Raw genomic sequence first — 25,876 nt, 5'->3', positions numbered from 1 at the left:
ACGTTTGAGGCAGGCTCCAAGCGTCCATCCTTTCTATACAGTCTGTGGTCTCACCTCATAGTTGCTCAGCAGCGGTGACTGTGGCCACATGTGGTAATTACACAATAGTAACACCTTTTATTCCTCGCACTGAATACAAGTCTGTCTACATCCAAGGGGGCTGTTATCCTCTGACTGATGAAAGATTAAATTCCAGCTTCCCTTTATTTTTTACTCCCTTCCTTGAATATCCCACATTTGGAAGCATCACCTTGAACGATCAATTGCTGCAAGTGTCAAGCAGAAAGCTACAGGGATAAATAATGAGAGCAGGGACTATATGCCAAGGGCAAAGCCACAGTTCAGTGTTTATTTGGCTGGATCTCAGCTCTTTATACAACTCGATACAGAGCAGTAGCTGCTGGCACCGGCTCAGTGGGAGCAGCCAGCACAACACTTTGCCTCGGCCAGCACACTCTCTCCAATTACTCTGGACGGAAAAGCGCGCAAGAACGGCGCAGGATCAACAGGAAAGGAAAGGAACCACTGACGAGAAAGCCGAGGGTTTAATAGCAATTTGTTCTGCACGTCATCTGCCTCGTGTCCGTGGATGAACGTGTGTTCTTGCCATCAGGAAAGCTGACGATGAGAATAACAAGAGATGTGCGTTCATTTCTACAGCGAGTTTCCATCTGTGAATCAGGTTTCACAGCATGTTTGCCAACAAAGTAGGATTATACGTGGACAACAGATTATGTTTAAGCACACTGATACTGTTCAACTGATCAGGGGTTAAAATAATAGCCAGACCTGCTTCTAAACACCAAAGACTTCTTATGGGTTAAGAACTATTATAATTATATGAAAACAAAACATGCAGTCAAACACACAGTTTTATATACACTGTATGTTTGAAATGGATGGACTACAGGCCTTCTGCACACAGGCCACAGGGCTCAGAGGCTGAGGAAGTCCCAGAAAGACAGAGGTGCTGCAATCCGGTCGTTAAGTCTGACGTCACTAGCCATGTCTGGGCCTAAACTCCGCTGCAGGTCCATATATCAAACGATCACTATGGCATTACTGAGAGTTGAAAAACTGTCTAAAGTCTTTCATCTTTAATAAAATGATCAGCGTTCTGCTCTACCAGGTGTAACAATTGAGTTTAACATCCAGGCATCCATGAAAACGGAATTTATGACATTTAACGGAGTTAGAAGTTAGCAGGAAGTTAGCTCGCTAGCTTCTATCTAAATACAAAATAGCATGTCCTGACTGCGGGGTTTTGGAAACAAATTAAAACGTACAGCTCTGTTATCACTTCCAACATAAATGAAGACAGAAAACTAAACAGCAGTGACGTTTGTAGGGTTACTGAAGTTTGGCTAGCTGGTATATAATCATGTGCTATGTGACCGCTAGCGACACAGCTATGTTAGCATAATATAAACAAGCTAACTTTTTTTCCACTCGATAAAAGTTAACGTGAGTGTTCTCGGTGGTCAGGAACAAATGTAATCTCATGGCAGGATGCTGTAAAAGGACCAAACTTCAGCCAGGAGAACAACTGAGATAATCCATCCACAATACGAGGTTAGTCATTCATATACTGCTACATGGGCTGGGCCAGTGTTGCCAACTCCTCAGTAAGGAAAATCGCTATTGGTTGTCCTAAAAGTCGCTAGAAGTCGCTAAATGACGTCATCACCTAATTTGCATAATTGGTCATGCTAATGTAATTGTAACCTAAGCTGCTGGAGAGAGAAATAACATCGTGGACGAGACATAAAGTGAGCAAAAAACGTCTTGAATACATTTAGAATTTATTTAGAACTACAAATTAAATTTCTTTTAGCAATTATTGTTTTTTGTAATGTCTTTCACGTCTTTTTTTAGCGACTTTTTTTAGAAAAAAAATCGCTAGGGGGTCTGAAAACTCGCTAAATATAGCGACAAAGTCGCTAAGTTGGCAACACTGGGCTGGGCTGTAGCTACATCCTAAGGTTTTAAAAACTGAGCTTAAATAAATGATTAGCGGTAATAAAAGCCGAGGGAGGTCAACAGTGATCACTGACTGTTTTAGGAGCTTTTTGAGATTAAATAGAAGAAAATACAAAACATTAAACATGTTAACAACACAAAAGCCATATTAAACGCAGACTACTTTAGGCCCGAAGTAGGATTCGTCACGTCATCACTTAACGACCGGACAAAGAGGAACAAAGGGATGGAAAAAATGACCAGAGAGACACAAAAGACATAAAATACTCCAAAAGAAAACTGAGAGACACAATGTGATTACAGACAAAGTCACAAAAAAACGGCTGCAAAACACACACAGAGAGACAAAGCAACGATGAGATGATGATGAAATAATGAACAAAACAGATGCAAAGAGCAGTGGAAGTCATATTAATGAATACAACCACAAAGAGATGCAAGAAAGAGACTAAATGGCTACAAAGTGCAGCAACTGGACCACAAAGAGATGCTATTTCAAACAGTTTTGTGATGCTGTCAGTTTTGCGCATGACATGGTGGGCGTGGCTTCTAATTAATCCGTTAATTAATGATCAGTTATTGGTTAATGATGATCAGAAGCCAGATAAACACCTTTGTCCTGTTAGATTGTGTGTGTCTGTGTGCTCGTTTGCTGCAAATCTGAGCTGATAATGTCACAATGGATATTTGCTCATCTGGACAGCATCTAACAAACGTGTTGACCGCAAACATGTAGCCTGTGTACACAATGTCTGATGAAGATGTCATTGGCGAGCGTCATCATTATTATTATCATGAATATTATTTAGTGATTCATTTTTCCTGTTGCGGAGGACTGTCAGGACTGATTGAGGGGCGTGGCCTCGCCTCTCTCGTCCTCCGCGTCACAAGACCATCAGAGCAAAAAACTGAAAAGGAGATTTTTTCAAATCCTGCTTAGAAAGTGAAGAATGGGGTGTGATGTGGCTGAGCACAGCCTGGATCCCTGTCAGAGACGTGTAATCCCTCTGTTCACATGGACCGTAGGGAGGGAGCTGGTGCTTGTTAGTGTAACGAGCCCCAGCAGACAGCAACGACCTTCAAACACCAAAGGGAATGCGAGACAGAAAGGAGGGATGCCTTTACACACGCTATGTGCAATTAACCATGCACAGACACACACGAGAGCGTGATTGATAATAGTTTTGCGAAAGCTGGTCTTTAATAATGCAGTTCAGCACGCCGTCCTGCTGTGGACGTAGTAAATAGGCAATTAATGCGGGCTTGGAGAACAAGAGCTCGCAGCACAATAACGCAGTTGCATCGTATTTGCCTTTTAGGTGCTTTCACAGCTCAAACCCAGCACACACACACACGTCTGCAGCACCAGGAAGTGAGTACGAGCTGAGTCAGCAGACGGTGACGGGCCACTGCTGACTGCTGTGGACACAGCCCTGAGGCGGGTCTCAAGGTAATAAGGATTTAGTGTGTGAGTGTGTGTGACTGCACTGTGTTCACTGACAGGTTGCACAGCTGGGGGGATTCTTATCCACTAGCACCAGTGGACCCAGTGCTAACTGGGATGGAGCCCATAATAAACATCGGTAACAGTCACTGCAATTGAAAAAGAGGCATAAATGAGCTAGTTGTGTTGTGGGACCTTTCACTCGTTACTCCACATAAGAGCACTGTTACACATGTAACAAACTTTATTTACTACCTCGGAGAAAACGATTATATATCTCAGCACATGCAGACAAATGGATGCAATAAAATAAAAGAGGAGGCTGAAAGCGACCACACAGAGGAACACAGCTGCAACGAAAAAACACGCAAGATGAAAAAACAAACCAGAAAATCAATGAAAGAAATGATTTTACTTGTTAACAACGTGGATATTAGTCAATATGTAGAAAGATATACGTCATTATCATGTTATGTCAACAGATACAACGTGACCACAAAGAAGCGTCCCACAGGGATGATGGAAATATAATACATCAGTTAAATACATCCAGTAAAAGCCATTAAAGTGCATTAGTTATATATATAGTTGTATAACAGAGAAAGATGACCAACTGCCACCATCAGTCTCATCTCTCCTGGCAGCTCTCTTTTTTCTCTTGGCAGTATATATATACACACATCACAGAGGCACTGATCATGGCAGCACAGGAACAAACTCTGAGCAGAGAGGCTGGGGTCTGTCACGGTGCAGGCTGTGTAAAGATGAGACAGTCCAGCACATAGCAGCAGGGTGTAAGATGCTAGCAGGCAGGGCGTACAGGGAACGCCATAACCAAGTGGTCGGCATAGTGTACAGGAACATCTGTGCCGAGTATAACCTGGAAGTGCCGAGGTCACAATGGGAGAACTAAGTTCCTGTGGGACAGATACAGACGGACATCGTGGTGGTAGACAAACAGAAGAAGATGGCTGTAGCGATAGACGTGGCGATACCAAATGACAGCAACATCAGGAAGAAGGAGCATATATACAGAAGCTGGAGTCAGCTGTCATATTCAGCCTACGTGTTTCCATTTTTATGGTAAAACTAATTCCTCTGTAGGTTTGTGTAAATGAGCCCACCCTGCAGAAAGCTCATCTTTCTAAATCCCTCACATGGTGCAGAACTCGCCCCCAGCACACATACAGACACACAAACCAAAACGTACAAGTTATATTAAATCCACACATCTCTCTGCTCTGACGCCTCCAGGCATCATATACACAGCCACCACGCACACATGCACTAATGAACTTTTGAATCTGCCAGTATCCCTGCGTGTGGTCGGTTACCTTGAAGTAATGGTTCAGCCACAGCGCATGAAGGCCTGGGACTGGTGCTTCCAGAACTCTGCAGCTAATCCAGTCAACAGGAACACAAGGTCACCTCTACCAGTACCTGGCTCAGTGGGAACTGGGCTGAACCTCCACCATCACCTGCACCAGCTGGCTGCATGCCTGAGCTCTGGAATCAGGTAAGGTCATGGGAAAGCAGAAGCTTATTTCCTCAGTGCTACAGTATTGATTGTGCACCATACACACACACACACACACACACACACACGCACACACACGATGTGGATGCCAATAAGCTTTCAGACTCACAGACTCTCAGCGTACATGAACGTGTACATTTCTAATGCCACATTTCGATGCTGCGGCGAGCAGAGCACGTTACAAATGCAGCCCTGCAGGTGTTTGTCACAGATACTTGAAATTTAACAGCAATGGTTTGTTGGTATAAACAAACATGTATAAACTTTTCCAATAAGCAGATCTTCAGCTCTGCTTTTGATTGTCCTGTCATATTGTACAGGACGTGTGGATATTAGTGAATTACTAAGTAAAGCTTTGGTTATTGATTAGCTGCATCAGCTGTCACATGTATGCTGGCACTCTGCATGTCACACAGCTGCAAAGTTTTCTCTTCAAGCTGTTGCAAAATCTTCTTCTTCTTCACAAAAGAGGGTTTCCAGGGCTCACCCTGTACCAGGCCGGGGGAGGGAGGGGCCACTGTTGCAAGCAGTTCAGTGCGTGCACCACTGCAGTGAGATCTCGGTCCAGAACAAGGTCCAGACATAGTGTTGGTTTGTTTTTTCTATCTGACCAAAGCTGAAAATACTGGAGTTGCTGTCCATTAGTCTCTGGTTTAGCACAAGAGAACTGCAGCTACTGATGATTTTAGTAATTGAGTACTGTATTGATCTTTCCACTGATTAATTGAGTAACCAGTTAAAACATACTTTACTCTGTCTTCTTGAATGAGTTCCAACAGTATCTCCTGGATGAGGTTTTAGCCGTGCCTCTGTGGGCTACACTGTGTGTGTGCACACTTCAGCTCCACATTAAACTACAACAACTGTGTAAAGCTCAGGTAAAAGCACTGTAAGAATGTTTGTGAGCACTTTCGTGCTCCACTTGAGAGCATAAGGTCTAAACTACAAGTGGAATAGAAGTTATATAGTTATAGTGTCTATGATATAAGCATATAAGCAGCAGGCTACAGCTGTGAGATCCGTTCTTCTGCTGCCTCATTTGGCCTCTGCTCTCAGGGGATCTGGGCACAACCATTAAGATGCTCTTTCACTTTCATTTCCTTGAGATGCAGTTCAAGTTTGCTGCCTCATCAAGCACGAGTCAGCGAACGTAACTCTGTTTTGGGTTCAAATGTGCTTTTAAATCCAACCCCAGCTAAGATCTGAGAGCCCTGGAACTTCCAACTGGTTTGTTTTACTTAGTCCACCCCACCACACCGTTATTTAAATGTATACTTTTCTACTATAGCTCCTGATTTGATCTTTTTCTTGGACATATTAGACAATAAACTACTGCTGGATGTTTAAAGTTGGTGGTTGCCATATCTCGGTATTGCTGGTCACAACGATCCCTTCTCCAGTGCCTCCTGTTAGTCGTTTTTAGATCATCCACTCTGTGTTATTCTCAAACTAGCATTGCTGGCTGAGAACTGGTGTGTGATAAGGCACCAGCTCCAAACTGGCACTTTAATTACATGATGTGTGTTTTAGAGCCAGGATGGAGTGCACAGGAGACGCCAACACACATGAATGACAACTTAGAAGCAGCTGAAACCCATCAGAGCAGACTGAGCTCTGCTTCCACCACTGACATGGTTCCTGCCTCCCCCTCATTCAGCAACACTCACTCCCCTGCCAGCCCAAATGGCAGCGGCCCACGCAGTCTCCAGCGTTACCTCGAAACGAAGAGACGCTCTGCGCGCTGAACAAACATCCATACGCACCACAGATGAAGAGTGCACACAGCATTCTGTCACTGTGCCGCCTCCTCTCCTCCTCTTTGCTGTCACCATCATCCCACTGGTGAAAATGCTCCAAAATGTTCTGATTTCAAGTGTGCGCTCTTGTAAAAGCAAGTGGAGGAAAAGCCAAATCACTGAAAGTATTCTCCAGTAAAATGCTTCCATGCTGCTTCCTGAGGAACAGCTTTCTAAAGTAAGCAACAAAAAACAAACTCATTTCACAATTCACTGAAAAGACAGAACGAGACTTGCTAAAAGATGTTTTTGTCTGAAGGTACCATGGAGCGATTCCTCAGCCAGGTGACAGGGTTTAATAGGCTGTCAGCAGAGACAAGCATGAGTGCTCAGAGTGGTGTGTGCTGCTGCACACCAGTACAAAATGTGCCGTTTGAAAATCAGAACTATTCATATACTTTATTTGAAATGGGCTTTCATAAGCCTGTCTGTTCAAACTGACACTGGATTCATCTCTAAAGGATTAAGAGTGAAAAGGGAGATGAGGTTGAAATAAATTTTAAATGATATTTGCAGCTTAGTTTTTGTACATTTGGAAACTTTCACTTTACATATAGTTGTGTTTTGGTTTTATAATATGCTGAAAAATCAAGTTAAAGCACCTGATGTGTACTCATTGTAATTTAAGTCCTGTTGCTTTTTAAAGTTTACAGCCCAAAACTATCCAGGTAAGTCTTCAGGTCTCAAAGTCAAACGATCACTGCAGCATCACTGAGAGTTACAAAGTGTCTAAATTCTTTCATCTGTAACAAAATGATCAGCGTTGCTGCTTTACCAGGTGTAACAATGAAGTTTAACATCCATGAAAACAGCTGGCTTCCACCTAAACATGATGTAGCATGTTCTGACTGAGAGGTTTCTGAGAAAACGTACAGCTCTGTTATCACTTCCATCATAAATGAAGACAGAAAACTAAACAGCAGTGAGGTTTGTAGGGTTACTGAAGTTGGGCTAGCTGGTATACTGATGTGCTCTCAGGCCTCCCAACGTGTAACATACGGACGATTTGTCACAGTCGTGGGTGTGTTAGACGCTGGGATGAGAACATGCTGTAACTATGCTGCTGCAGGGGCTGCAGTTACATCGTAAGGTTTAAACTGAGCTTTAAAAAGAACAGTGGTAATAAAATCCCAGAGAGGCCGACGGCAATCACGGCCTTTTTTAGGGGCTTGTTCAGATGAACTAGAACAAGATGGAAACCATCCAAACAATTAAAAACACACCAGCCTTCATCTCCAAAGGCTGATTCTGTTCATCTGGATGTTTTCAGTGGGAGAAACGCTTCACTCATCCAACTTCTTCAGTCTGCAGGTTTCAATCTTATAAACAGGACATTTGCACAATGACTGAAACCAGCCCACTGATGGAAAATGGGCTGAATCATCAGAATCAACTTTTGGAGATTTACTTACCTGGATGATTGCGAATGCATCAAGACACGAGCCTTAATAAACACAGCAGTTTGGGTCCACAAGCAGGGTTCATACGTCATCACAGGATAGGACCAAAAGTCTATCGGTAAACCCGTAAAAATAATGCTAAAGAAAACAAGCTTTGTCCAGTTTAGGTCAAACATGATCATGTGCACTATGCACACACATCAGCACGTGAAACATCTGTATCCTTCTGCAGGTTCTGAGAGTTAGATCTGGTTAAGATTTGTTTACTTTTCTTTGAAAGTTAATCTAATAAGGTTCAAAAATAAAAGTGTAGAAAATGATGTCTTTGTAAAAACGAGGCTGCAGTTTAATGCGCCGTCTCAGCGGACAAGCTTTAAAGGCCTAATGCAAAACAAGCACTGCAGCTAGAAAGTATTACACTGCATTCAGTTTTCTCACCATCTGATTATGAATGAGTCACCTTATAAACAGCAGGGATGCTTCTGCACATGCTCAGTACGGGCCTGCAATCAAGCACAACATCTGCCATCATCTATCAGCAGAGGATTATGGTCCACTGGAGGATTAACTTGTCACTAATCTTACCTTCACAGCAGGAAAGGGAGGAGAGACAATTCACACTGGGCTGCCCGCACATAATAGTGTGTGTGTGTGTGTGTGTGTGTGTGTGTGTTACCGTCCTACACAAAGTGAAGTGCCACAGTGTAATTGGGATTTAAATGAACAATGCAACTGGAGCAGAGAAGTAGAGATACAGGTGATTAGCAATGTTGGCACAACTTCATTAAACAAAGCTCAATAAGAAGTTGGGGAAGTGATTTTCTCAGCGTGAGTGGGTAGGCTATAAAACCAATCAAGTCTCCAGTGATGATTGACTGCATGTGTCTTTTCCTGGTTGGAGCGCTCAGTCTAATCCCCTTAATGATGATTACTAACACGACGATAATACACAAGCAATTATGTCTGTGACAGTCCTCACCTGAGGCTTACAGGCAGAGTCAGGAGGAAAAGAAAGATCTAATATTTCTCCAAACTCCACGTCTGCTCAGTCTTATTATCAGCATGCATCGTAATAAGCTTTGACTGATCGTGAGAACAGCAGGAGGCGAGAAATGCCAATCACCACGTTTGAAGATATAATCAAGTTATCACTGAGACACATTCAGAGTTTCTCTCATTATAAAGAAAATATGAATCTCAGTTAGTTTCATTCTCCTTTTCTTTTTTTGTGAAAAGGTTGTGGAGCGAGAACACTGAGCCTTCTATCAAATGTCTTCACATCTTAACACTAGTAAGAGTTGTAAACAAAGTTGGATTCATCACTCCTTAAGACCGGCTGCCACTCGTTCTTTAGTCCTGTTCTTTTATAATTTGGCATCTTCAGCCTTGTTTCCATCCTTAAGTGCAGCTTCCTGACAGCCACCCTGCCACTGAGCCCATTTCTGATCAGGCTTTGATCAGATGGATCAGATGATGGTCCAGACGCATCTTAAAAATGACTCCACTCACATTTATTCAAGAGTTCAAATTACTTTAACCATCATTTATGCTTTGTTCTATGGACAGCCACAAAGGAGGGTCACAAGAACCATCTCATGGGGTCTCTGCAGAATGTCCAAAAATCAAGAACTCTTCTAATAAAGTCACAAATCTAATAAAACAAATCTAGCTTGACAATTATCATATTACGTAAAAAGCCTTTGACTTGATCATTTTTGGAGAGCTGCCCTCAGTACGATCGTTGCTCTGCCCACTCTGCTGTACCACGTATGTTAGTCTTCTGCATCACTTCCAGCCCAGATGTCCCTGAGACAAACTGAGGAAAACTGTGGACTGAATCCACAAGCAGCAGACAAAGTGAGCACCTGACAGCTTCTGAACACATCTACATTGTACGACATGAACCGTGGACCGGACCTTTCAGGCCTCCTTTAACACAACAGAAACACAAAGAAGTGGCAGCAGGTGAAGGAGCACCACAGCGCACATGCAGCACGCAGGTAACCTCGGCATCATCCTACCGTCAGTGTTTTGTCTTTCAACATGAGGAATCCCATTCCTGATGCATTACTCCAGGAACGTGAGCTGCACTGCTGCAGTACGCACACGTAGATGATGCACATGGAACCAGAACTGATGTTGATCGCTGTCATTTCTGCACTGACTCTCACCTCAGAGAAGGAGAGCATCTACCAGAGGAACTGATCCTGAGCTACAGGATTAATTAGTCATTATGTTAGAAGCTTTCAGATGTCTCAGAAATAATAAATATTACATTTATAGCTTCAAGGCCAGTTTTATTCATTAGCTGAATAATTAAAAATCGATGGGGGAATTAATACAATATTAATAATTTGCACTAAACGATTATAGATTCATATTTTGGTAATGTTGACATCTCTGAGGAGGCAGTGAGTGGAAAAAGTGTTTTTTATTGCCTTTTATCCATCTCATGCAGCGACACTGACGAGTTCATTCATATACAAGGCACCATTTCACACAAGGAATTTTAACAGCCCCACCCTGCAATCGGACGTATCCGTGAGAACTTTATCCCAGTTTTGAAAGAAAAACACCAACTATCAGTACAGCTGGCTGATATTCCCAAGGTGTCCAGGCAGGAAGCACACAAACACAATCTGAGTCAGTCAGTTTATTATATATACTATAATAATAATATATACTGAGTCACATAGGCATCCTAAACCAGCGATCTCCAACCTTTTTTGCACCACGGACCGGTTTATGCCCGACAATATTTTCACGGACTGGCCTTTAAGGTGTTGCGGATAAATACAACAAAATAAAACTAGTACTGGTACCGAAAAAAAGAAGATTTATTCATAACACACGTGAAAAGACCCAGGAAAACCGAGTCAACGATAAAAACGGTAACAAAATAACACTGAAAACCGATAAAAACCCTAAAAACCATAAATTTCACACCTGAGCCTCAACTCTCGCGGCCTGGTACCAAACGACTCATGGACCGGTACTGGTCCGAGGCCCGGGGGTTGGGGGCCGCTGCCCTAAACCATCTCCACTGACCTAACCTGTGACCTTCTGACTCTGTGGAGTCATTTTACTCACCTGCACCTGCAACGTGAGGTCATGACCACATGCTGGGATGCAAACATAAAGGCTCAGCTCCACCACTTCATTGCCTGCAGCTGCATGTTTCAGTGTCAGTATCCCTCACTTCACTGCTGTTAGTCACCCACACCGTCTTCAGTCAGTGGAGCTTTCTCGCGTGTTTCCACGTGTTGAAGTGGCTCTAAGCTTTCAGCTGACATGTCAAATAAAGACATTTGATAAGAAAAGTAGCACACGTTAGTCCCAACACTGCACATCAGTATTGAAAGTCCAGCCCATGTGCAGCTGCAGACTACTGTCCATGATGTCACCATGCTGCTTACACATTTACTCCAGAAGCCCTGAGTCACAGCTCGCTGCATGACTCAACATCCCCTCGACAAAAAAGGGAAGGAATTCGTACTCAGTGGCCTCCAGATGGGAACGAAGACCTCAAATGTCCACTTAAGTCTTTGCCTGGCAACCGACCACGTGTGCTGGTATCATAGTCGAGCAGTGTATGTGTAAGTGTCAGCATGGAAACTGAGCATAAGTCAGTGAGACGGAGGAAACTTGATGGTTTGCATGCCAGACTTTAATTATTTACAAAGGAAAGGAACCTGAATTTAGACCAGTGCATGATGGGAAATCTCCCACAAATGAAATCATATACTTTTTTTCAAAATGATGATTGAATAAGCAAGTTAGCAAATAAATATGCAAATAACAGAAAGTTTATGAGAGTATTCCATCAAATCATTTTACAATGTAATAACGATTTCAGTAGGTGGAGGGAGATGGAGATTCATGTAGCTCAAGGTTGTGATGAATGGCAGGAAGTGATGACTGTTTATACTCCTCCTCTCCCTCGAGACACACACACACACACACACACACACACACACACACACACACACACACACACACACACACACACACACAGCGTAATTGGTTGAAAGGTGGCCAAGTGTGCAGACAGACCGAGTCACATGAGGGCCAACCAGGGGCCTCGGAGCTCAGACAGTCAGAGTCATGAGGAGACAAAGACAGAGAGAGACAGTGAGTCAGACAGTGGCGGAGACACTTCTGCCTGGATACAGGCTGGAAAGCTCAAATTGAACTCACTGAACCTCTTCACACATGCCCTGTGGGAGTCACACATCCACACATTTCACGTCTCTCACCCTCCACCTCCCCACACTCCACCCATCAATAAAAAAGCATGTATGGAAGCAAACGTCATCTAAGTGAAGAAGAAAGGCGTGCTGGGATCAGACGGAGGCATCTGAAGCAAGCTGACAATTTGAGCTGTCATCTGCAAACCATCACACACACCGGCAGACACAGGCAGCACGCAAGGAGATGAATAATTCAGACAGGAAAAGGCACCAGCAATGCCACTAAATTCCCAACATTGCTACGGGGTGAAATGATCTTTGTCTTCCCTGGTGCCCGCTTCCTGGGCTCCAGGGTCTTTTGCATTAAACATCTTAAGTTGGAGAAATGCTCTCAGGAGAGAGAAGCTGGTGAGAAATTCATGAGTGAGAATCCTGCAAGAAGGGGAGATATTGAGCTGCAATAATCAAGGCGTGTACGAGCTGGCTTGGTTCAAACAACTGAAGTTGTGCTCTGTTATCAAGAGCACGACTTACAAGCACAACACAGCAGAATGTTAGGATGGAGAAAACTGACATTTGTTGTTTGCAAACTTAAAATCATGAAATCAGTTAGCAGATGTTGTATTGAGCCACGCTGCAAACACACCTATAGATGTGCTACAGCCAATCACAACAGTCTCGCCAAGCGAATCCAATCAATCAATCAATCAATCAAAGCTTTATTCGCCACATGCAGGTTGTCCTGCAGTGAAATGGGACCCCCCCCCCCCCCGACCTTACACACACAACACAGACATTAGATGGGGATACAAGTCGGAGATCAGTAGCGTTACAGAAAAACACTGAAATATACACTACAATGGGAAAGTACAAGAGGAAAAAAAGAGAGCTCTACTCGTGCTGTGCTTCCATGGTAGGACAGCATGAGAACAGGAAACAAAAAAACTCCTCTGCACGAAAAGCACATATAACACACACTAACACTGTGACTAAATTCTGTGCTAATACTCCAGGATACGTTTGTTTTTACCACCAGCAGTTATTTAGAAAAACTCTTCTTCCTAAAGTTTTCTGCTGGGCTGGAGGCAGAAAACCTGAGGGAGTCTCACGAGTAGAGCTTCTATTGCATTTACATTACATTCCAGCTTTGTACAGCGTCGGGAGAATTTAAACAGCAACTGCAAGCTTAAAGAAGCCGTGACTCTCCCCCAAATAACCGACTCACAATATAGATGCCAAGGATGAAAAGCCACAGGGGTGTGATAACAGATGTACGAAGCAGAAGTGAATATTTGAGTGTCCTCAGTGAGACAAAGGATCACCACATGAAGACAGATGAGTCAGCACAGACGTGACGTGAGTGGTAACGAGAGGAGTTATCCATTCAAACTGAACATAAGGAGCGACTGCAGCTTCGCCTGTGGCAAGAAGAGTAAATGAACAAGGCACAGGTGGAGCAATGCCCCAGCGACTGCTTCTGAGCGAGAGCTGCATGTGCTAACAGCTCAGAGTTAAATGCATCTGCTAATGGGAGGTTGGAGCTCCCACAAAGGCCACATGCACTGGAGACAGCCCCACTCCCCTCACACACTCAGGCTGATAGATAATCGGTGTGTGCTGGTCAACACACTCCATGAGTTCAATGATAACGTCGGATCTGCTTCACAGTGAACTGTTCTCCTGTAGGCAGGGATGTTCTACACTTCCTAAACGGATTCTTCAGTTTGTGTAGTGGAGAGGTAATAAAGACGGACAACGAGTAACGAGGCCGCCGAGTAACAGCTAATCTACTACTGTGTTCATGCCAGACGAGTTCGTACGAGGTAGAAGGTAAAGAGACAAAATTATGCCCGACTCTGTGACTCTGCTTTCATTCAAAGCTTTCTTGCTGGGTTCCAAAAGTCCATCAGCACAGTTTTCCCGTAGCTGTGCTGTGGACCGTCACGATGCCCCTGACTGTCAGAAATGGAGGATGAACGTGAAAGAGAGCAAAATTATGTGACCTCCTGGTAAGTTGTGAATATTTTACTGTAAATTGATTCTTCTGTTGGCCGTTAGGGAAGAATATTTTTAGCTTCCCAAAAACTTTCCAGCGATTCTATTTGCATGAATATTAAAAGGAAAAACTTTGTCTTGCATTTATTCTGAAAGCATCATAGTTGGAGACTTGAGCTGAATGATTTCTATCAGGAAGTCACATCCAATAACAGGGTCAGAGAGCAACTTGGGGTCAAACCACCAGCTGTCTGATTGGTAGATGACCTGCTCTGCCTCCTGAGCGACCGTCGTCCCGACATAATGTTAAGAGTAGTAACAATTAAAAAGCAAACAAACCAAACTACTGTTGACAGTCTGAAGATATGAAATTAAGAGTTCTAATTTCTTGAACATCTTTTTTCAGCATGGTGGTGCAGTGTTCAACACTCATGTGAAAAAGGTTTCGGGTTCAAATCTGATGGTCACACGGTGGTCGCTGGTCTTTCTGTTTAGTGCATATTTCCCTGTGCCTGCATCGGCTTTCTCCGCTCATCCCAAACACATGCATGTTAGTCGGCAGGAAGTGTGAACGTGAGTAGTTGGGTACCCTGCATCTTGCATAGTGATAGATGGAAAGGCTCTATTGTGGATGAGTGGTTAAGGAAACAGACAAATGGATTTGCTCCTACCTTTCTCGGAATCTGGCCCTGGTAAGGATCCATGTGTATTACAGATGTTTACGCCTTTATCAGTGATTCAAACACAACTGTTTTTGTTTAAAGATGTTCAAAAAACTCACAGATCAGTTTGTGAAAATCACATCTGTCCATTCATTAATCCACCCATGAGGTACCAATTAGTCAAGCCCAAGTTGGACTGACATAATCTGTCCAGCACATCCTGGGCGTCCTCCTGATATGACTAATTGATGGATATTAGCAGCTCTGCTCAGGGAAGCCAATCTTTTATAACATGCTTGTTCACTAAATGAAGTCGATGTATCAATATTAAACGGAACAAAGTTACTAGATTAAACATGTTAAAACTAAACATTCATATTTAGTTTCGTTATGTTGTAACAAATACAGTGTGTACAGAATGAACACAACAGTGTGTGTCTGAGAAAACTGAGACACAGAAGCCAAGCTTATATCCACCAGTGCAGCGTTCTGGAGTTATGAACACTGGTTTTTCTACACGTTCTTTGATTTATGCACGTTGGCCAAAAAGGGACAATTAAAGGACAGTCGATCATGGTGTTTGGTATTCATAGATCAGCTTTGTGCATCCAGTTTTTACACCTGTCAATCAGTCTAAGCATCTTTTAAGCCTTTCAGTATGCCGTTTTTAAGAACTGCCTGCTTGGCATTTACATTTCCTGGTGGTTGGTGAAGAGTTTATAATCATCAGAGCTTGGTTTTATGTTTTCATCTCATCTTTCTTCATTTTTTGAAGTTCCTCTGCTGGTGTTATGTCCACTGGGGCCACTCATGCTTAAAATAAAAGGCTGCTCCATTACAGGATGGTATGGATGAAAGTGTTTGCAGAACCAGTTAATACTGTGGAGGACACCGATGCTAAACAATCTTTACAGTGAGCTCAGTTCACTGTGTCAGGTTAACAGTAGGAGAGGTCAGCACTGCTGCAATAAAAATACAAACACAGGCTGACACAAGCAGTGCTAATTGGTAAACACACTTTTCTACCCTCCCAGAGCACTCGTAGCACTCTACACAACATGCTGCATTCACTTCTATGCTTTCAAGTGCTTTCTAACTAACATTCACGCACATTCATACTCCGATGGATGCATCAGCAAGCAACTCTGAGTTAGCGTCGTGCCCAAGGGCGGCCAGGGATCAAACCACCAACCTTCCAATCAGCAGATGACCTCCTGAACTACAGCTAACTTTGATCTGACACATACAAAAATATCCAGCAGGTATTTAAAACAAAACAGCTACAGGAACAGAGAACCATCCAAAGATACTGAGGTCTGTAGCACACAAACAGACACACACGTGCGTGCTCACACACACATCACACACACCAAGCGAACCACTTTCATTAGAGTCATCAGCCTCATCAGCGTAAGTACGACAGCACTGGTTACAATGTTACACAGCACACTGACTAGCAAACAGCTTAACACAAGAAAGCAGACACACACGTGCACACACAGCTTCTGTGTCTCAGCATCCTTGGCGAGATGAGACGACAGGCCTTGACTGGGTGATGTTGTGACGTCTGTGTTCACTGTTCCTTTCTGCAGTGATAGATGTCAGTCACAGATCTGATGTGGGATTAAACAAAGTTCACGGGTATGAGGCAGGTTTATAACCGTCCTCAGAGAAATCCAAGGTCTTCAAAAACACTTAAAACTACATGGATTTTGTTTTGGATGTAAAAGATAAAACACTAACACACCCAGTAAACAGTGAAGCTCCATTGTGAGATCTGTCTTTGGGCTGAGGGAGCTACGGGAAGCAGCAGTCAGGAGATCATTTTCTGTGAGCTTCACATGCAACATAATCAATATAATGTTTTGATGTGAATGATTAACCTTTAACAGTGACTCAGAAACACTGAGTTGTATCGTGTTTGAGTTGTATTGTGCTGCCTGATGGGTAAACTTTCCTATTCATGACCTTGTTTCCCTCATCACAGTGAGACCCTGTGAAAATTATATTTCTCAGCATTTTTAATTTAAGTAAGATTTCAGCCTCTGGGGAGCAATACTGAGATTTTATTCTTATTATTATCTGTACCCAGGTCTATAAGTGGCTGCATGAAATATTTAACAGACCCTGACAAAGGCCACAGGCCAAAGTGTGTTGGTCAAGTAATAAAGTTGATTCATACCACAAGTGTTGCTGGAGCCTCAGCCTCCTTTGAAATATTGAACAGCAGAGTAACTGTCTGTCCAATCTAAACATGCTTCCCTGCAGCAATATGCAGCTCGCTGTGATGTAGACACAAACATGCACAGCTTCCGTTATGCGTGCTGTGATTTCAATCTAATATCGCTCAGTGTTCCTGGATGTGTGTGTCCCTCTGAAGAGATCGCCTTCAGTCTGGAGTGCTGTGGCACAAAGCGGGGAACGCTTTTACATGTTTGCACTCAAGCATATTGTACAGAAATCTGCATTTCCAAACCACAATATATGTCAGTACTCAATGTCTTTAACTCGGAGCATTGTCTCAGCATCACTTAAAAGAAAACTAGATTTAAGACACTGTTTTGCAAAACCTCACGTGGAGCTTTTAAATGATCTGTGATGCTAAAATCCTCAATAACAGATGAAATCTTTCAACTGCAACAGTGTTGGAAGGTAACTGAAGAAGTGCTGGAACCAAAGCAAACGGCAACAGGAGCCAGTAATGTGTGAGACTACCAGGCTCTATGATTTAAATGTAAATGCATGAAACGGAGCTGCACACTATGCCACCCTGAACACATTTTATTACCACTGCTATGATGATGTAACCCAAATTTCTCCACAGGGAATTGGATGAAGGTGTAATATACAGTATCCATAAAGATGGATGTGTTATACAAGCAGTGCTGCATGCTTTTTTAGCTCCACGTCTGTGAATCCCTTTAGATTCAAGAACGCTGAACCTGAACCACTAGTCACCATCCTATTTAACTTAATTCCACCTAACCTGTCGGGGCGGGGGGCACCAGTGTAATTATGATGCAGACACGAAAGGAGACGGACCTGAGTTACAACAAAAGGTGAGTCGTTTATTTGGGCCAAAAAACATGGATACAAAATAAGCCAAAACTGAACACCGGCGAAAACTGAAACTAAAAGCTAAACTGGGAAAAACTGGATTGATGACTGTGAAAAGGACATGAGCACAATTCAGAGCAGGAGCATGCGGGAAAAACACATGAACACGAGACATGAGCTGAACTGAGTCATGAAGTACAGACGACCTGACAACTGAATGAAAACACAGACTAAATACACACAGGAGGTGATGAGGGGAAGTGGAAACACCGGGAGAAACAGCTGACACAAATGAACATAACAACGTCACATACTGGTCGATAATATCAGCTCACTGATAAATCAGGTGGTTAATTTAATAATTATAACAAAATCATTGTAGAATTGGGATTTAGATACAGTCCACTGCAAAGTAGTTAAAAGAGTTTAGTGTACACTCTTACAGCCATTCACAAAGGCCTAGAGATCAGTGTGTGATCCCCTGGCAACCCCAAGCATGATTTGAAATTACATATATGTTTTTGTTTATTTGTTTGTTAATTCAACATGTATACATGAAGTTATTCAAATTCTAGTTACACAAACACACACCACCATCACGCCGAGAGACTCTTCTTTTTGCAGTTTGCCGAACACAGAAAAAAGGAAACTTTGGCGAAATTAAAAGTTGATCACATTTGTTAGAAAATGTTCCAGCTGAAAAGTCACTGGTGGCAAAGAGAAAGTGAGAGAAATGCAAGTGTAGGTGTAATAGCTGCTGAAGGGTACGATTTTCTAAGCCTGGCTCGGTTAACTGGCTTCTGTCGTCCTACTGGCAAACGATGGGCAGCTTGGCTCTACAGCCCACACCTGCTGGGCCTGACCCCGGTCCAACACTAGCCCGACTCCTCTGAAGGGAATCAAAAAGCAGGTAAAAGCAGTTCGTTAACCCTCGCAGACACTCGTTTGCTTCGTCCCTAAGTCTTCTTGCAGCAATGTCACAGTGAGCATCAGACAACAACAGAGGTACAACTCATTAGAGTCACTATTCTTTGGAAGTTAAGCATCTGCCTGTGTCAGAATGGCTGTTGTGGTAAAAGACGGATAATTGTGGATGATCGGCATTTAATCGATTGTTCCTCAGCCAAAAGTGTAGTGAGTTAGGTAATGAAAGATTCATGCAATTCATTCAACGAGGCCAAAGTGCCAGTTTCTAATGCTTACGTGACAGCTTCATCAGCATCCTGAGGTCTGAAAAACATTAAAGTCGTTCAGAACCCAAAGGACACAATGTCAGAAACAAGGCTGCCTGTGCTTCACATTCTCTGTGTACCTCAGTGGAGCTGTGACATCTGACCTTGCAGTCTTCCTTAATGTGGTTCAGTGGACACATTGATTACAGGATAATTAAAAACGATGCTGGTTAATACCCAGACGACTCCCACACAACAGCCGCATCAGGAGCTGGGGATAAGACACACACACAAAGCTCTTTTTAGTCCTAATGACGGTCAATGACTTAATGGGCTGAGGACATGGCAGTTATGAATCCTCCCACTGGGGTGACATATGTGAAATACAGTACAGACCAGTACACACTGAAATTGAATTAGCGTGTCAGCCATATGGCAGCAGAAATAAAGCTCAAACCCACGAAGCAAAGATGTGTATGCAGCAAAAGTTCCACTTGGACTCTTTCAGACTGTTAGCGAACATTAAACAGAACGATGCATGCATGGCTGGGATGGAGCAAACACACTGCCTTTAGCTGCAGTTTGGCTGTTTCCCAATTTAACTGTTAAAGGTTCTACAACTATGTCTTTACCTGCTTGTAGATAACGTTGTCCCTGATCTCGTTACTGCTGGGTGGGCAGTGTACAGTAAATAGTTTCCTGCTGTGACTGGCAGCTGATGAAAGCCAGGGAAGGGGATGTAAAGAGTGAAATGGCTGGCAATAAAAAAGAAACAATGAGCTGGAAAATGCTAAAATGTGCAGTTTGCACACTGCAATTAGATCAATTTTCTGTATTTTTAAGGAGGCATACGCACAGCCAGAACTTTTAGGCTGATACTCACTGAAAGGTGTCTCAGAAATGAAGACAGTGGTATTGCTCAGCATTGTATACACATAAAACAGCTGTAGTGCATGTTTCAGGAAAGGTTTCCATCTCTGTCCCCAACATCCCTGTAAAACTGCTACACTTGCTGACTTTCAGACTGTAAATTTTGAAATTTATTGCAGTTTGCAGGCAAGTCTGCAATGACACTATCAGCTAAAACACAGGCGGATTAAAGATGCGTTGAATTTACAGATGTACTGAACAGCTTCCTGCACAGATGGATAATTAACATTTATGATGATTCGATTGACCTTTAAGTGTAAACTGGACCCAGTGCCCGGTCAAGGCTTTTGGAAATGTGGGTCACAATGAGCAAACCGACTGTCACACATGAAACATGTTTGCACCAGACTGTTGCAGTGCCAGGCTCGTCTTTGTGCCCAACTCTCTGCTACAGAATCTTTAAGGGTGTAGAAATGCATTTCTGTTAGTTCTTGTTCACCACATAAACTTTTTTCACATTTTATGAGGCCATGCTTACAGTTACTGATGCCTGCAGAGCAAACATGCTCGCACGCTCCTCGGATCAAACCGTCGAGCTGTTGTGTTTATGACCTGCACCCTGTGGAGAACTGCATTGTTTCATGGAGGCCTCCCATAGTGCTCTGGGGCGCCGTGTAAGTCCAAGCCATCTGCCACGCTCCAACAACAGGACCGCGAGAGCACCTTTTGAATTGCATCATTGCAAAATCATAGTTTAGCTAGAACGTTTCCCACGTCATGCACTGCTGGAGTGTCCTTCAGGCAAATCCACACCCAGCTGAGTTTGATTCATAAAAAGCTGCTGCTACAGGAACATCAAATTAAAATGTGCTTGCTCATGACTATTTGAGACTCTGCAGCCAGGTGCACCATCTATCAGACCTCTGACATGACAGAGGCCTGTAAGAGGCCCAGTGGGGACCGTCTTGGCTCGTAGACTCCATTAGCTTCAAACACTGGTACCAGCTGCCATTTTTCAAAAAGTGAATTTCTCCTTTTGGTCCACGAGGCAAGATCAGCTAACGGCCAGAAGGATATAACCAGCTCTTCTACACCTTGCCAGACTCTGGAGGTCATGAGTCCCAGCTTAATTTAAAGACTTGACTTGATTGATGGACCCTCCATTTAAAGGTCGAAGTTTTGTTAGGCCACAAAATGCTAATAATAGGTCAACATTAACCAACATTGGAAGAAAAAATATTCCTGGATTTTGTTATAAAATAGAAGCTGAGTTCTTGTCATCAAACCAAGCAGAGGCTTCTGTATCTACCAAAACCAGGAGGGTAGACAAATGACCCTGACTGCATTTCTTTCTTATGACCTTTGACCTGAGCTGAGTTTCACACGGTTTCGTACAAATAAAACGATCGTTATCATTTAAGAAATCTTGCTCCTTTTTCCGCTTCGCAGCATTTTAACCACTTTTACTCCCATAAATGTTATATGAATCAGGATCAGGATGCTTGAAACGATCAGATAAATGGGAAGTCAGCTACCCTTGGAAGATTATTGTAATCCTCTCTATCCAAGCCTAGAGCGAGAGTCATAAAACGCAGTTTAGACGCAGTCTGAGGTTATCGTGGTTATTTTACTTTGACATCATCTGAACTAAGTTTCTTTGTGTTTTTACCCCAGTAAATATTCACATAACTACATCACACAAATGAAGAAGATTCCTAAGCAGATTACAAATATAATCATGCTGTACATTTCAATACAGTTTCAGTCAGTGGGAGAAGAAAATGTTGCACCGGGATGACACATGATTAAATAGTAAGGCTGTAGAAGACAGAAGACGTGGGATTACATTTATCATTAAATATATTTAATGTAATGTAAAACTATTGGAACTCTGTGTAAATGTGTTTTACACATGAAATACTGCACAGCACGGTTTGTAAAGTACTTTAGATTTATGTAAAGTGATCATGATTTGTAATTAATGGGCTACAACGTGCAAAATCGTCTTAATTAAGTAACTTTCTTGGAGCTTATTGATTTTTCTGGCCTAATGAACTACAGGACATCCATACATAACCATTAACAGAGTCATCGTGGGGCACAAAGCTTCCAGCTTACAAACTGTCCCTTGTGGGAGAGCCTGTTTGGCTGACGTCACCTTGGCGTTAGCGGCCTGTTGACACGACGCCTTGATCTACGTCACCGGCTGTGGTAAAGTGAGTCTTTCAGAAGGGAAAGAGCAAAAGAGGGAGTGAGAGAAGGGGAGTGGAAATCCCGAGTCAGCAGAAAAGCTGGGTGTAAAATATCTGATGACATCCTGACAAAGCACAGAGTGTGTGTCTCAGGGCACTACAAGGCAGTGAAGCAAGCAGCATTTCTCCCCGTCAGAAGCCAATGTCGCTTCAGTCGTTGTGGTGGAGAGACATAGACAGATTATTATGCTCTCATGCTGCAGGGATCTTGTCTCCATATGTCACCTGAAGGACACTTTTAAAGTTCGTCACTGTCTCAAAGTCTATTTCTGTGTTTGTGTGGACGTGCACACACCTTTGAGAGCTGAGCAGCAGGGAGGTAAACACTGTCAAAGCGAGTCTCCTTTCACTTTGTATCTTTATCCTTGTGGGAAGCAGCTCGAACTGGAGGTCATGTTTGCTGATCCCCAGACTGGAGCTGGGGTGAAAATGAAGTCGAACTGGAATGAACTGGGCTTAATGGACGGTGCTGGTGCTTTAAACGAAATCACACTGCATGTTCTCAGACTGCAGCCCGTTCGGCTTGTTTAATGATTTTCACATGCAACAGGGAGTTTGGATCTCAGGGGAAGAAGATATCATTTGCAAGTCCTTCAAGCCAAGAGGAATTTCACCGCATTACCAAGACAAAGGTTTATGTGATCGGCGAGGAAGTGCAGCACAGAAGCTGCATGTAAGAATAGACCAATGGTTTCCAAAATTAATGGTCTAATCTTTGATTTTAGTGTGAAATTAGGGCTGAATTGAGTCATGTTAATAAAACCATATGAGGAGTTCAGAGGATAACAGTGGTCTGCAGACCACAGAGATGCATGTGTGCAGCGTCTCTCTCTGCACAGCACACGCTTCTCTGACGGCTTCTTGACGTATAATCTTTGACACATCGAGACACGAGGGTGCAAAATAAGCACCAGAGATTAGCTCAGTTATAATGCGAGCTAAACACATGCACTTCACCTGGCTATGTTGTTGTGCCTCATGCTCAGCAAATGAACATGCAGAGTTTTGTGACTTTACTTTACTTTATAGCACTCGTCACAGGATAAAACCACAAAGTGCTTCACAATAATATAAAACAGATAAACATAAAACAGGACAATCAAACATAGAGCACAAATCTAATTAAAAGCTCGTCTAAATAAATGAGTCTTAAGATGTTTAAAAAAATAAATACAATCCAGGCAACGTAGAGCTGGAGGGAGAGAACTCCACAACCTGGGGCGCCGCTCTAAAAGCTCTTTTGTATGATTGGCAGTAAATATTTATATCTGTTATTAACCTCTGTCTCTCTTCCACAGCATGTCTTTATCCTGTCTTCCTTCTCTCACCCCAACCAATCACAGCAGATGGCCCCGCCCCTCCCTGAGCCTGGTTCTGCTGGAGGTTTCTTCCTGTTAAAAGGGAGTTTTTCCTTCCCACTGTCACCAAAGTGCTGCTCATAGGGGGTCATATGATTGTTGGGTTTTTCTCTGTATCTATGAAGCGCCTTGAGGCGACTTTTGTTGTGATTTGGCGCTATATAAATAAAATTGAATATGATAATGTGAAACTGTACTGTAGTTCCAGCTGTATCTACTAAAACACACCCATACCTGCATTTTCCCCGCATGCACAAACACACAACTATTTTTCTAGTTTTGGTTCTCTACATTACCGCTACGAATTTCAAATAAAACGACACATTTGCAGTTGAAGTCCAGACACAATCCCTTCATTTCATGGGCTTAAAAGTAATCAGACAAATTGAAAACTGAAAGCAAGATGTTCATGTCTAATACTTGGTTGATGCTCTTTTGCTGGCAATGACAGCCTGAAGTCTTGAACTCATGGACATCATTTTTAATGGTCTACAGGCCTTTACTGCTGCACCCCTCAGTTCCTGTTGGTTTGTGGGCCTTTCTGTCCCAAGTTTAGTCTTCAACAAGTGAAACGCTCAACTGGGTTAAGATCAGGTGACTGACTTGGCCGTTTAAGAGTATTCCACTTCTTTGCTTTAATAAACTCCTGGGTTGCTTTGGCTGTATGTTTTGGATCATTGCCCATCTGTATTTTGAAACGCCACCCAGGTGTTCAGAGACAGTGTGGCTCTCAGAATTCATTCGACTGCCTCCGTCCTGTGTCACATCATCAGTGCCACTGGCAGCCAAGCACGTCCAAGCCATCACACTGCCTGTGCCGTGTTTTACACATGCTGTGATGTATGCTTTGGATCACTAGCTGTTCCACTCCATCTCCATGCGTTTTTCTTGCCATCGTTCTGGTGGAGGTTGATCTCAGGTTCATGTTTCCAAAGGACTGAGGGCCCAGTGATGCCATGGACTGTAAGATCTCTCAGAACTCATGGATGGGTCATGGATGGGTCTTCCAGCTTGACAATGACCTAAATTATACCACCAAGGCAACAGAGGAGTGGCAAAAGAAGAAGCACATTAAGGTCATGGAGTGGCCTAGTCAGTCTTCAGACCTTAGTCCTCTACGGTCAGGAAAGCCAGGAAAGCGAAAGAATCAGAGGTGGACCAAATCCTCCCTAAAATGTCTGCAAAGCTGGTAACTACAAGAAACACCATGCTCTTGTGCTTTTGGGTGTGCAGCATTATAATCATACTTCTATCTAATGATCTCAGAGCATTTTACCTGTAAGGACAAACCTTAAGCAACTCAAAGCTATTGTCAAAGAGATGCACTGGACTAAATGTCCCTGGAAAGCAAACACAAGTGGATACAGTACTTGATTACTTCTGTGGTCTACAGCGTCCGCACTGTCTTACAGGTGATCAGTAAATGATGGAAATAAGCAGCAAGAAACTCATTCACAAGGTTTGGTCTGTCTTCATCTTCTTCTCATCATAGAAGATCAGTCTCCCAATCTAACATTTGAGATGGGATTAGCTGACAGGTCTGTAGGTTCTTCAATACAGTCGGACCAAGAGTTGAGAAAATATCTGACAAAGAACGCACAAATGCAACGAATCATTTGGGAAATTGACAGTATGTAGGTGGGCTGGTGGGTGGATGAAAATGATGATAAACGTTGACGATTCTAGTTATTCAGCCTACACACACACTGCTGCTGGAAAATCAGATGCAGGGCTTCAAATTTATGCCTCGCTCCAGATCATCTGGACACGAAGAGAAAACTCAGTATGTTGAACATGTGCTTGCATACGATCCCTCTGTGATCTTCATTCCATTCCAGGAGTTATTTCTGAAATGAAGCCTTATAATTAACTTTTTTTGAGGTACCCACATTACCTCAACTTGCCTAATCTGTTTCTGCCTCAGCTCAGCGGTTTCCTACACTTCCCAGAATGCTTTTCATCAGCCCACAGTGTAGGCCCCAACCACAAGAATATAACTCAGATTTTTAGTGGGGTTTAATATGACCGACTGCAGACCTATGAGAGTATTTCAGTGACACTTAAATGTAGATGCTGTCCTTCAACAATGTTATATAAGAACAAATATAGATGAATGTTAGCGCAGAGCGGTTGACAGTTTTTGGGTCGTGACACAATATAAAT

At 43.1% G+C, this 25,876-nt stretch overlaps 1 protein-coding gene across 2 annotated transcripts in view; it reads right to left on the bottom strand.

Moving 5' to 3' along the window:
• The window catches only part of chst11 (carbohydrate (chondroitin 4) sulfotransferase 11), a 102,180-nt gene that overhangs the window by 34,900 nt on the left and 41,404 nt on the right, over nucleotides 1–25,876 (bottom strand). The gene's annotated exons all lie outside the window — the stretch shown is intronic.

Source organism: Neolamprologus multifasciatus, chromosome 17 (assembly GCF_963576455.1).
Source record: "Neolamprologus multifasciatus chromosome 17, fNeoMul1.2, whole genome shotgun sequence".
Lineage (NCBI taxonomy): Eukaryota > Metazoa > Chordata > Actinopteri > Cichliformes > Cichlidae > Neolamprologus > Neolamprologus multifasciatus.
This window is presented reverse-complemented; position numbering and strand designations above follow the sequence as displayed.